General features: G+C 59.8%; 1 long non-coding RNA gene across 1 annotated transcript; it reads left to right on the top strand.

Moving 5' to 3' along the window:
- The first annotated feature begins 934 nt into the window (after positions 1 to 934).
- LOC123577758 lies at positions 935 to 5,043 on the top strand. Its single transcript, XR_006702072.1, has 3 exons — positions 935 to 2,890; positions 4,522 to 4,794; positions 4,880 to 5,043. It is a non-coding gene; the product is annotated as an uncharacterized LOC123577758 (long non-coding RNA).
- Positions 5,044 to 9,030: the final 3,987 nt, after the last annotated feature.

Here is a 9,030-nt window from a genome sequence, read left to right as displayed (position 1 = left end):
GCAACTGGATGGAAAAAAGCAAAGTCTTTTCAACACATGGTGCAGGCACAACTGGACATCCAGGTGAAAGAAAGTGAACCTTTACCTCATTCTGCACACAAACCTTAATTTGCAAGGTACTGAAGACCTAACAGAGAGAGAGAGAGAGAGAGAGAGAGAGAGAGAGAGAGAGAAATAGGGCTGGGTGTGGATGGGCCCTTGGCAAGATCATGGGGGTGGGGAGGAGAAGGAAACCACCTCAAGGCACAGTAACGTGGAGAGAAGGGCATGGCCCCAGCCCAGCTGTCTTGCTTACACAGGTAGCTGTGCCTCTGGGCACCTGTTTCCTTGTGCGTCACACACAGGAGCTGAGACCAGTGAGGTTGCTAGCTCCCAGGTTCTGCTACGCCGAGAGCACCCACGTGCTCCTACAACACCCTCCCTGTCATGCCATGTCACAAGGAGCCCGCCCTCATATTCTAGCATACATTCAGTTTTATAAATTCTATGTAAATAAAACTAACTGGAGAGAATTTTAAGATGATTATGACCCTGAGAGAGAAACGGGGCCAGCCCCGGGGTGCCGGAAGATTCAAGAATGTCTGCTCAAAGCTGCCATCAGACGCAGACGCCCTCAACCCACTTTCTCACATTTGCCCCTATCTGCCTCGATTCATCCATGCAACTTTTTTCTTGGTAATTTCCACAGTGCCTCCTCAATGCCTCTCCACATCTCAGTGAAATTCACTCACGCTGAAAGTTCTTTCTCTGCCCTAAGATGTGGACAATTATATTTCTCTTCTGTGCATCCCAATGGCCCATGAGCGCCCGGGGTCTGACACTGATGACGGCCAACTATCCACATGGCAGCTGTTATTCTGGGGACACAAGTGGGTAGTGCCCCTAACACAGACATTTAAAAAAAAAAGTTCTGGTACACTCTCCTGCCTTGGGCTTTCCAAATGAGTATTTATTCTAGGCCAGTACAGATTTTACCATTGGAAATGCAGCTTAATCCCCAATCTTGTGGAGGGGTTTGATTAGAAGCTTGTGGAACACGCCTGGTGAAGTCGTGTAACAGTTCATGAATTTGGACTTCGGTGGACAAGCTGCTCCCAGGGCACGTGCATTACCTTGAATTGACTTGCCTGGGCCAGGACAGGGGTCCCCAACCACAGGTTTCCCCAGCGCCTCTCCGCCTTCAACAGTTCCTCTCTTAGGTCAAGAGGCTGATGATTTCTCTGGGAAGCAACACAGCCCTCCTGTTCTTGGTGACAATGTTGCTTGAAGCCGGTCCTGCAGGTCAACACACACGGGCAGGGATGACGTTTGATGAATAAGCAGGGGTGAGAGTCGGCTAAAGGTCGCCAGCCTCAGGCCTGTACGCACGACCTTGTCCCTTGGACATGAGACAGGAAGCTACATCGTGAGACAAGCAACTCCAAGCACATTCACTCACTCACTCATTCATTCAGCCACTCATTCACTGACTCACTGACTCACTGACTCACTCACATTGTCACCTCCAGCCTCGAACGTGCTGCTCTCTCTCCCTGCAACGGTGGTTCTCAAAGTGAGGCTCTGGACCCACAGCATCAGCACAACTGGAAACTCATTAGAAACGTGACTCATACACTTAGGGGCTGAGGCCCAACCATCTGTGTTTTGACGAGCCCTCTGGCAGCCTTGGATGAACTGCCTGCTTCACCAGGGCTCTCCTCCTGGATCCGGCCAGGACGGCCCCCGTGCTCCTTTTCCATGACACCCGTCACTCCCGTGCCTGCTTGTCTCCCAAGGTAAGTGGCGAGGAAGGAGCCCACACCCAGCACGGCAGGAGCACAACAAACGTGGAATGGAGGGAGATACGCATGGGTGAAAGGGTGAGAGAATCCGGGCTGTACTGAGCCTTTCCCGGGGTCAGAGCCAGGGTTTTGAATGTGAACAAGGCGCAGTTCATACCGTCAGGTTGCTCTCCGTCCGCTGCGGGAGGCAGAGAAGGATTGGATGGGGCCCTCGTGGAACACGGGGCCAGGGCCGACGGCTGTGGGAGCACCAGCTGACCCTTCCGTGTCCAGTGATGTGTGCGCGGTGCCCAGACAGGCACTTCTAACCGCTTTCGTCGGGCGAGCCAAAACAACCATTCTGGCTGTTGGAAGGTGTCCAGTGACATAAGGCTGCTCCAGCCCCGGCCTCTGTGGTCATGCCGGGCTGCCATTGTCACCAGGGCACATGGCTTCTGTCCGTCCTCACTGCTCTTTGTTTTGAAGTCCATGCTTGGATGGATGATTCCCAGAGCAGCTCCGATCCAGTGTAAACAGGCCTTGTCTGCCATGACAATCTGGAGAAGTGGCCTAAAAATAGGCCAGGAGGCTTGACTCATGGAGGGGGGAGCACTTGGGGTCCAGAATTCCCCTCTCTGGAGATGACTTATTTGGGCTGGTGGAAGAGGAGGAAGGTGACTGTCATGCAGTGACTCATCTGGGAACCCTTGGAGGCCTTTGATTCCTCCCGGGCAGCTGACCTCCTGGCCTCGGGACACATCTCCAGACCCACAGAGGGGACGGTAGCAGGGGCCGTGGGAGGACACAATCCAGGGTGGGAAAGGCCGGGCGCTGACACATCCTCTCCCCTACTCTTCTGGGCCATGAGAAACGGTCCTGCCTCCACAGCCAGAGACCATCACGGTCTGGCCAGTACTTACTTACTCAGCCTCCTCACATCCCGGAGTCCGTGCTTGTGTCTGTCCCAAGCTGCTGAGGCTGCAGTGAGCCGGTGCTCACCCCAGAGGGACAACCTCATCAGAACACACCCTTCTCCCTTTGCTCCTTCATGAAATGAGACTCTCGATGAAGCCAGTGACATCACATGGAGACCATATGTGTGGGAATCGAGGGCAGAGTCTAGTCTTCTGGTAAGTCCTTTGACTGGTTCATGGTCTTCCCTTCAGCAGTGATGTGTTGGTGAGGATATCTTCTTGTCACTGGCAGTGAATTCCAGGTCTTTTGGGGACAGCCGGTTTCTCTGCTTTCCCAGATCATGGACTTTCTTACCCATGCTACTGGGCACCTAACATGGCCTGGGTGTCACAGTTGGTGACTGCTTTATATTCATCCACCCAACCACCACTCATCCCTCCATCCATCCATCCATCCATCCATCCATCCATCCATTCATCCACACACCCATTCACCTACCAAACCATCCATCCATCCATCCATCCACCCACCCACCCACCCGTCTACACATCCATTCACCCACCAAACCATCCACCCACCCACTCACCTATCTATCCATCCATCCATCCATCCATCCATCCATCCATCCATTCATCCACACACCCATTCACCTACCAAACCATCCATCCATCCATCCATCCATCCACCCACCCACCCACCCGTCTACACATCCATTCACCCACCAAACCATCCACCCACCCACTCACCTATCTATCCATCCATCCATCCATCCATCCATTCATCCACACACCCATTCACCTACCAAACCATCCATCCATCCATCCATCCATCCACCCACCCACCCACCCGTCTACACATCCATTCACCCACCAAACCATCCACCCACCCACTCACGTATCTATCCATCCATCCATCCATCCATCCATCCATCCATCCATCCACCTGTCTATACACGCATCTGCCCATTCACCCACCCATCCACTCATCTATCCATCCATCCAACCAAAAACATACACAAGGTAGCTCTTTTTCTCTACTTCTCTACACCGGCACTGGGAACACAGGGTTGAATGAGATACTCAGTTCCCTGTGCTCTCCTGGAACACAGGGTGGATGAGATGCGTCTCTCTATCCTCGACAAGTGCAGTCCTTGGGTGGCCCATCAGCAAACAGCTGCAGAGCAGGAGACCAGGGCCAAGGGAGAACACAACTGAAGGGCACTCGCTCTTCCTGGAGGAACTTAGGGAAACGGGGTTACATATGTCTTGCATCCCAAAGTCAGAAGCCACTTGCAGACAGGCCCCGGACTCCGTCTGTGTGGGCGCAGGACAGCTCAGCAGGACAGGCTCACAGACGAGCGTTCGCAGGCTGTGAACAGACCTGCTCAGCCCCCGTGTCCACGGTGCAGCACAAAGTGCCTCAGGTAGGTGCCCTGGGACGGAGCTTCCGTGTGGAGCCAATGAGTCAGCAGGCGGCCAAGGACACTCCACTGTTTTTCCAGACTCTGAGAGCCACCTCCTGACATTTTGTGCCATTATAAGCAGTGACTTAAGCATCTGGATAGAGGATACAGGGGAATGCGGACAGCCAGCGCCGGGACAGGGCAGCAAGCTGGGGGCGGTGAGGGTGGTAAATGTTCCCAGCCCCAGTCAGCGTCTCCCCGCGGGGGGCTGGGGGGGGCTCAGTGAGCAAGTCAAATGGCTTTTGTTCCTTTTGTTTTGTTCATTCCACAAAGGATTTCACTTGACTCATGATTTCCCAACCAGCTCCTTCTGTAGCTTAAGAAAGCAAGAGTGAATAATTGCTCTGGTTTTTTGCTAGTTGGGTTTTTTTTCCTTCATTACAGGAATGTGTAAACACCCTGGGTTTTTAAGGACGAGCTGCCAGACCCCGTGTGTCGGAGGCTCCTGCTTTCGGGCAATGGCTGGCGTCCTGGCCGGGGAAACCAGGCTGACCCTTTTGGCAAGATCCGACCATCACTACGCTGCTGGGGACCCTGGCCTCAGTGCCACTGGCCACACTCGAAGTTCAGATCCATCTGTTATGAACTGAGCCCTGGCCCCCCAAAATGTGTCAAAATCCTAATTTCTAGAACCCCAGAATGTGACCACATTTGGAGGTAAGGTCTTTAAAGGGGTAACTAAGTTAAAATGGAGTCACCAGGGTGGTCCCTGACCCAACGTAACAGGAAGTGTCCTTTTAAGCGACATCGGGACACAGGCACGCACAGAAGGACGACCACGGGAGGTCATGGGGAGGAGTGGCCATCGGCAAGCCAAGGAGACAGGCCTGGGGAGGAACCAGCCCTGTCTGGTTCCACACCTTGATCCCAGCTTTCAGGACTGGGAGAGAATAAACATCTGTGGTTCAAGTTCCTGGTCTGTGGTGCTTTGTTACACAGCTTGAACTGACTAACACACCGTCCTTCCCTCCTCTGCACCCATGACCTGGGCCTTCCCTGCCCCCACCGGCCCCGTCCTGGGCAGTAAGTCCCCTCCCGGTGTGGCGGATGGGCCCCCGCCCAGCCCTGCTCCAGCCCAGGGAGATGGCGGCTCAGAGAGGCCCAGGTGGGGGGTGAGGCCCATGCAGAGAACGAGGCCAGGAGGAGCTGTGTCAGCCTGGCCCTGGTTCCGGAAGGACTCACACAACCCGCCCCCCCCCCCCCCCCCCGGCCTCTCCCCGCCATTGCCTTGGGAAGGCACACCTGGCAGTCTGCCGGGCACGCTCCCCCTGAAGTGGCATTGCACGGGGTGGGAACAGGGCTGGGAGCGGAGGGAGAAGCGGCTGCCCTTTCTGGGAGGTGCACGCACACCACAGAGCTGGGCGTTCCGGGAAGAGAACCCTGGCCCACGTCCTTCTGCACCAGACGCTCCGGGCCACGAAGACGACCCTGCGCCCCGATCCTCTCCAGTCACCCCCTCCGTGGGGCCGCAGATTGGGGACGCACGGGTCTCCCGTACAGTCTCAGCGGCAGGCGGGGGCGGCGCGGACTCGGGTGGGGCGGCACGGGGGGCGGCTCCCGGTCCCTGCACGGGCAGCCCCCGCGAGAGAGACGGGGCACGCGCGAGGTTCTTTGTGGATGGCAACCTCCTCAGCCTCAGCCCTGTTGACGTTTGGGGCCTGTTATGAGTTGAACGGTGTCCCCCAGAAGGTATGTCCAAGTCCCAGCCCCCAGAGCCCGAGGAGGTGGCCTTCTGGAACCAGGGGCTTTGCAGATGCGATTCAGAGGTCATAGTGAGTTAAGTGCGTCCTCCACCCCAAGACTGGAGTCCTTATTCCAGGTGGGGAGCTGGCCAGATGCACACCGAGAAGAGGCTGAGGGACGCCTGGGTCCCCCGGGAGCTGGAAGGGGCAGGAGGGACCCTCCCGGAGCCTGTGCAGACACGGGCTGGGGGAGAATGAAGTCCGCAGCGTCAGGCCCCACCCTGGTCATTCGCTGCGGCGGCTGCAGGGACCTAAGAAAGGACACTGTCGTGTCTTCTGCGGAGGGCAGGGCTGTGGCGCAGGCAGGTGGGGAGGCAGCCTGTGGGGCAGCACGAGGTCTTACAATCGCAGCGGCCGTTTCCAGCGGGGGGTGGGGGCCGGGGTCCCTGCCACCAGGCGGCTGTCAGATGCCTTCACGACAGCGCTGTGTCCTGGGGAAGGTGCCTTTGTCCTGGTTGCACAAAGCCCTGCCGAGTGCCCCAAAGGCCCCCAGCAGCCACGACGGAGGGACCCCCGCCCCGAAGCAAGCGGCTCCAAGGATGGGCTCACTTCCCGCTGTCACGTCCCCCAGGCCCCTCGGAAACGGAGCCACCCCCTCCTGCATTTGGGACGCCTCTGGAAACGCCTGCCCGATCTCCTGCGGGGTCTTTCTGGGGCAGACGGTCCATTCCCCCCAAGTGCACGTGGGTGCCGAGGGAGGGCCCGACCAGAATTGGGCAAGGGAGGCCCAGCTCCAGAGGGCACCCACGCCCCACATCCCGGCTTTGCTGCGGCGGCCCCCCCCCGGTCAGGAAGCATCGACCTCCAGGTGCTGGAGTGCGGCCCGGCCTCCTGCCTTCTCCACAGTTGGGCTGAGGGGGGGCGATGAGGAGTTAGGTTTGCGTCCCCAGGCAGGTGCGGGTGTGGGCTGGGACACAAAGAGGGATGCTGATGTCACCCCTCCCGGCCCTTGGGGCAGACGGTGGAGGCTCGCGGGGCAAGTGGGCAGAGTCCCGGGACCCCAGCCAGCCGCCCAGGCTCCGGGGCGCAGGGGTGCAGGCTCGAGGAGGCCGTTCCTGAAGGCGTGTCCTCAGGACGGGACGGCTCCCAGCCTGCAAGCTCTCTGGGGCTCCTGGGCAGAGGCCCCCGGGCTCCGGGTCCAGTCCAGCTCCAGGAGGCCCAGACTGCTCCGTCCAGAGTGCGGGAGTCCCAGGAACCGGCTTCCGTAAGCCTCTCGTCCTTCCTCAATTGGGGGGGGTGCAGCCTGAAGCCCAGGCACTCGGGTGCCTTCCCCAGCCCGCCTCCCGAGGGGCCGATGGGGGCAGACCGGGGCCCAGCCGTGCTCTGTCACCTCCCCTCCACCTCCCTCCAGGTCTGCATGGCAGAGAACCCATGCGGTGTCCTGGCAGGACGGGTGGGACATCAGCCTCCAGATCAGAGGACGTCGGTGACCTGGTGTCATACTTCCCCGCCTGGGAGACTCAGGCACATTCTTGTGGTCACACATACGATGGGAGAAACACCAATCGTACTGGCACCCCTGCCTTTTGGGCCACGTCCCTGGTCCTCACCTGGGCCTTGAGAAGTCCCGAGTTCACCCCCCAACAACAGACAGTCGGCCCCAGGCAGGGGAGACGCGAGGTCTGGGGTCCGTCCCCCTGAGCCTCCCAGGTCCCAAGCAAACACACTTCTCCTGGGGCAACAGAAGCGCTCGGAGCCCCCGCCGCTGCCCCGCGAGGGAAGGCCCGCCAGCGGAGCGTGTGAGCGCACACGTGGCGTGCAGACGCGCACGTGAGCAGATGTGCCTGCGAGCGGGTGCACAACACGTGCACGAGGACTCGTGTGGGACGCGTGCAGACGTGCGCGTGAGCAGCTGTCCCCGGGCCATGAGCCACGGCGTCTGCGCCGGCCCCGGACGGAGCCCGGTGAAGGCGGCGGGGGTGTCTCCCTCCCACGCCACCGAGAGACGGTCGGCGGCCAGGCCTTGGACGCTGTGGGGGCCCCTGGTGCAAACTGGGGAGGGGGCTTCCCACAGCATCCCCCCCGGTGCCTTCTCTTCCCGACAGCCTGGCCCCGGCGACGGGAGGCCTCAGGGCCACGGGTGACAGCTGGATGACGCACCCCGTGTCCACAGTTCCTTCAGGAGGGGCTCGTCCGAGTCGCAGAGACCCCTCTGTGCTGCCCGGTTTCTCACGTGCTCGTCCATCCCAGCTCGGGAGGAAACTCAGCTTCTCCGCAGCGTGTGGTCCACACCCCTACGTCCCTCCGGACCCCGAGGTCCGCACCGTGCTGATCCCTACACCCGCCTCGGTTCCGGCACAGGCCGGGCGCAGGGGGGACGTTGAGGCCGAGTGGTCAGCACGTTCACCACAGCGGCCGCACAGGAAAGCCCGGCGGCCCCACCCCTGACGTGGCCCCGCCCACCACGACTCCCCGCCCCGCCCCCTCACTCCCACCCGTCGTCACACAAGGACCTCCGCCCCGGTGTCCCTCCCGTGCGTCACTTCCACACGTCAGGAGTGGCCGTGGCTGGGGACAGGTGAGTCCACTCCTCCCCCGCCCCCGCCCCCGCCGACTGGGACAGGCTGGGGCAGCCGGTCACGCTCGTGTCCCAGCTCTGGCCTCCAGTGCTAGAGACGATGGGGGTCCAGGCCATCTCCAGCGAAGACAGGAAAGTACCACGGTCTCTTTGCAGCCTCGGGGTTTAAATGAAGTAGGGATTTGCAAACCTCGGTCCCCAACCCCAAGAGATCAGGAAGGAGGCACTGAGCCGGGAAAGGCTTCAGCAGTGGCTGAACCTACAACCGCTCTAGAAAAGAAAGTCTATTAATTAAGGGAAAACATGAGAGGGGCGGGGGTTTGTTCCCCCGACGGAGAACACTGCTTGGTGTCTCCCCTCAGATCCCAAGGTCATCTGAAGCTCCAGCCTCCGGACTGCAACTGGGGCAGCAGAGGTCAGCGACAGAGGTCAGCGACAGGGCCGGGGATCCTGTGGAGGTCCTGTCTCCCTCTAGTGAGACCCCCCCGGGGACAGCTGAAGGAGAGCGGGGGATGGGGCCCCACAGGTGGCTTCAGACCCAGCTTCCCGGTCTGGGCGGGGACGCACAGATTCCACCCCCTGAAAGGACCGGGCAATGCAGACTCTGAGTCCAGGCCGGGCTCTGGCGTGTGC

This window comes from Leopardus geoffroyi, chromosome E2 (assembly GCF_018350155.1).
Source record: "Leopardus geoffroyi isolate Oge1 chromosome E2, O.geoffroyi_Oge1_pat1.0, whole genome shotgun sequence".
Lineage (NCBI taxonomy): Eukaryota > Metazoa > Chordata > Mammalia > Carnivora > Felidae > Leopardus > Leopardus geoffroyi.
This window is presented reverse-complemented; position numbering and strand designations above follow the sequence as displayed.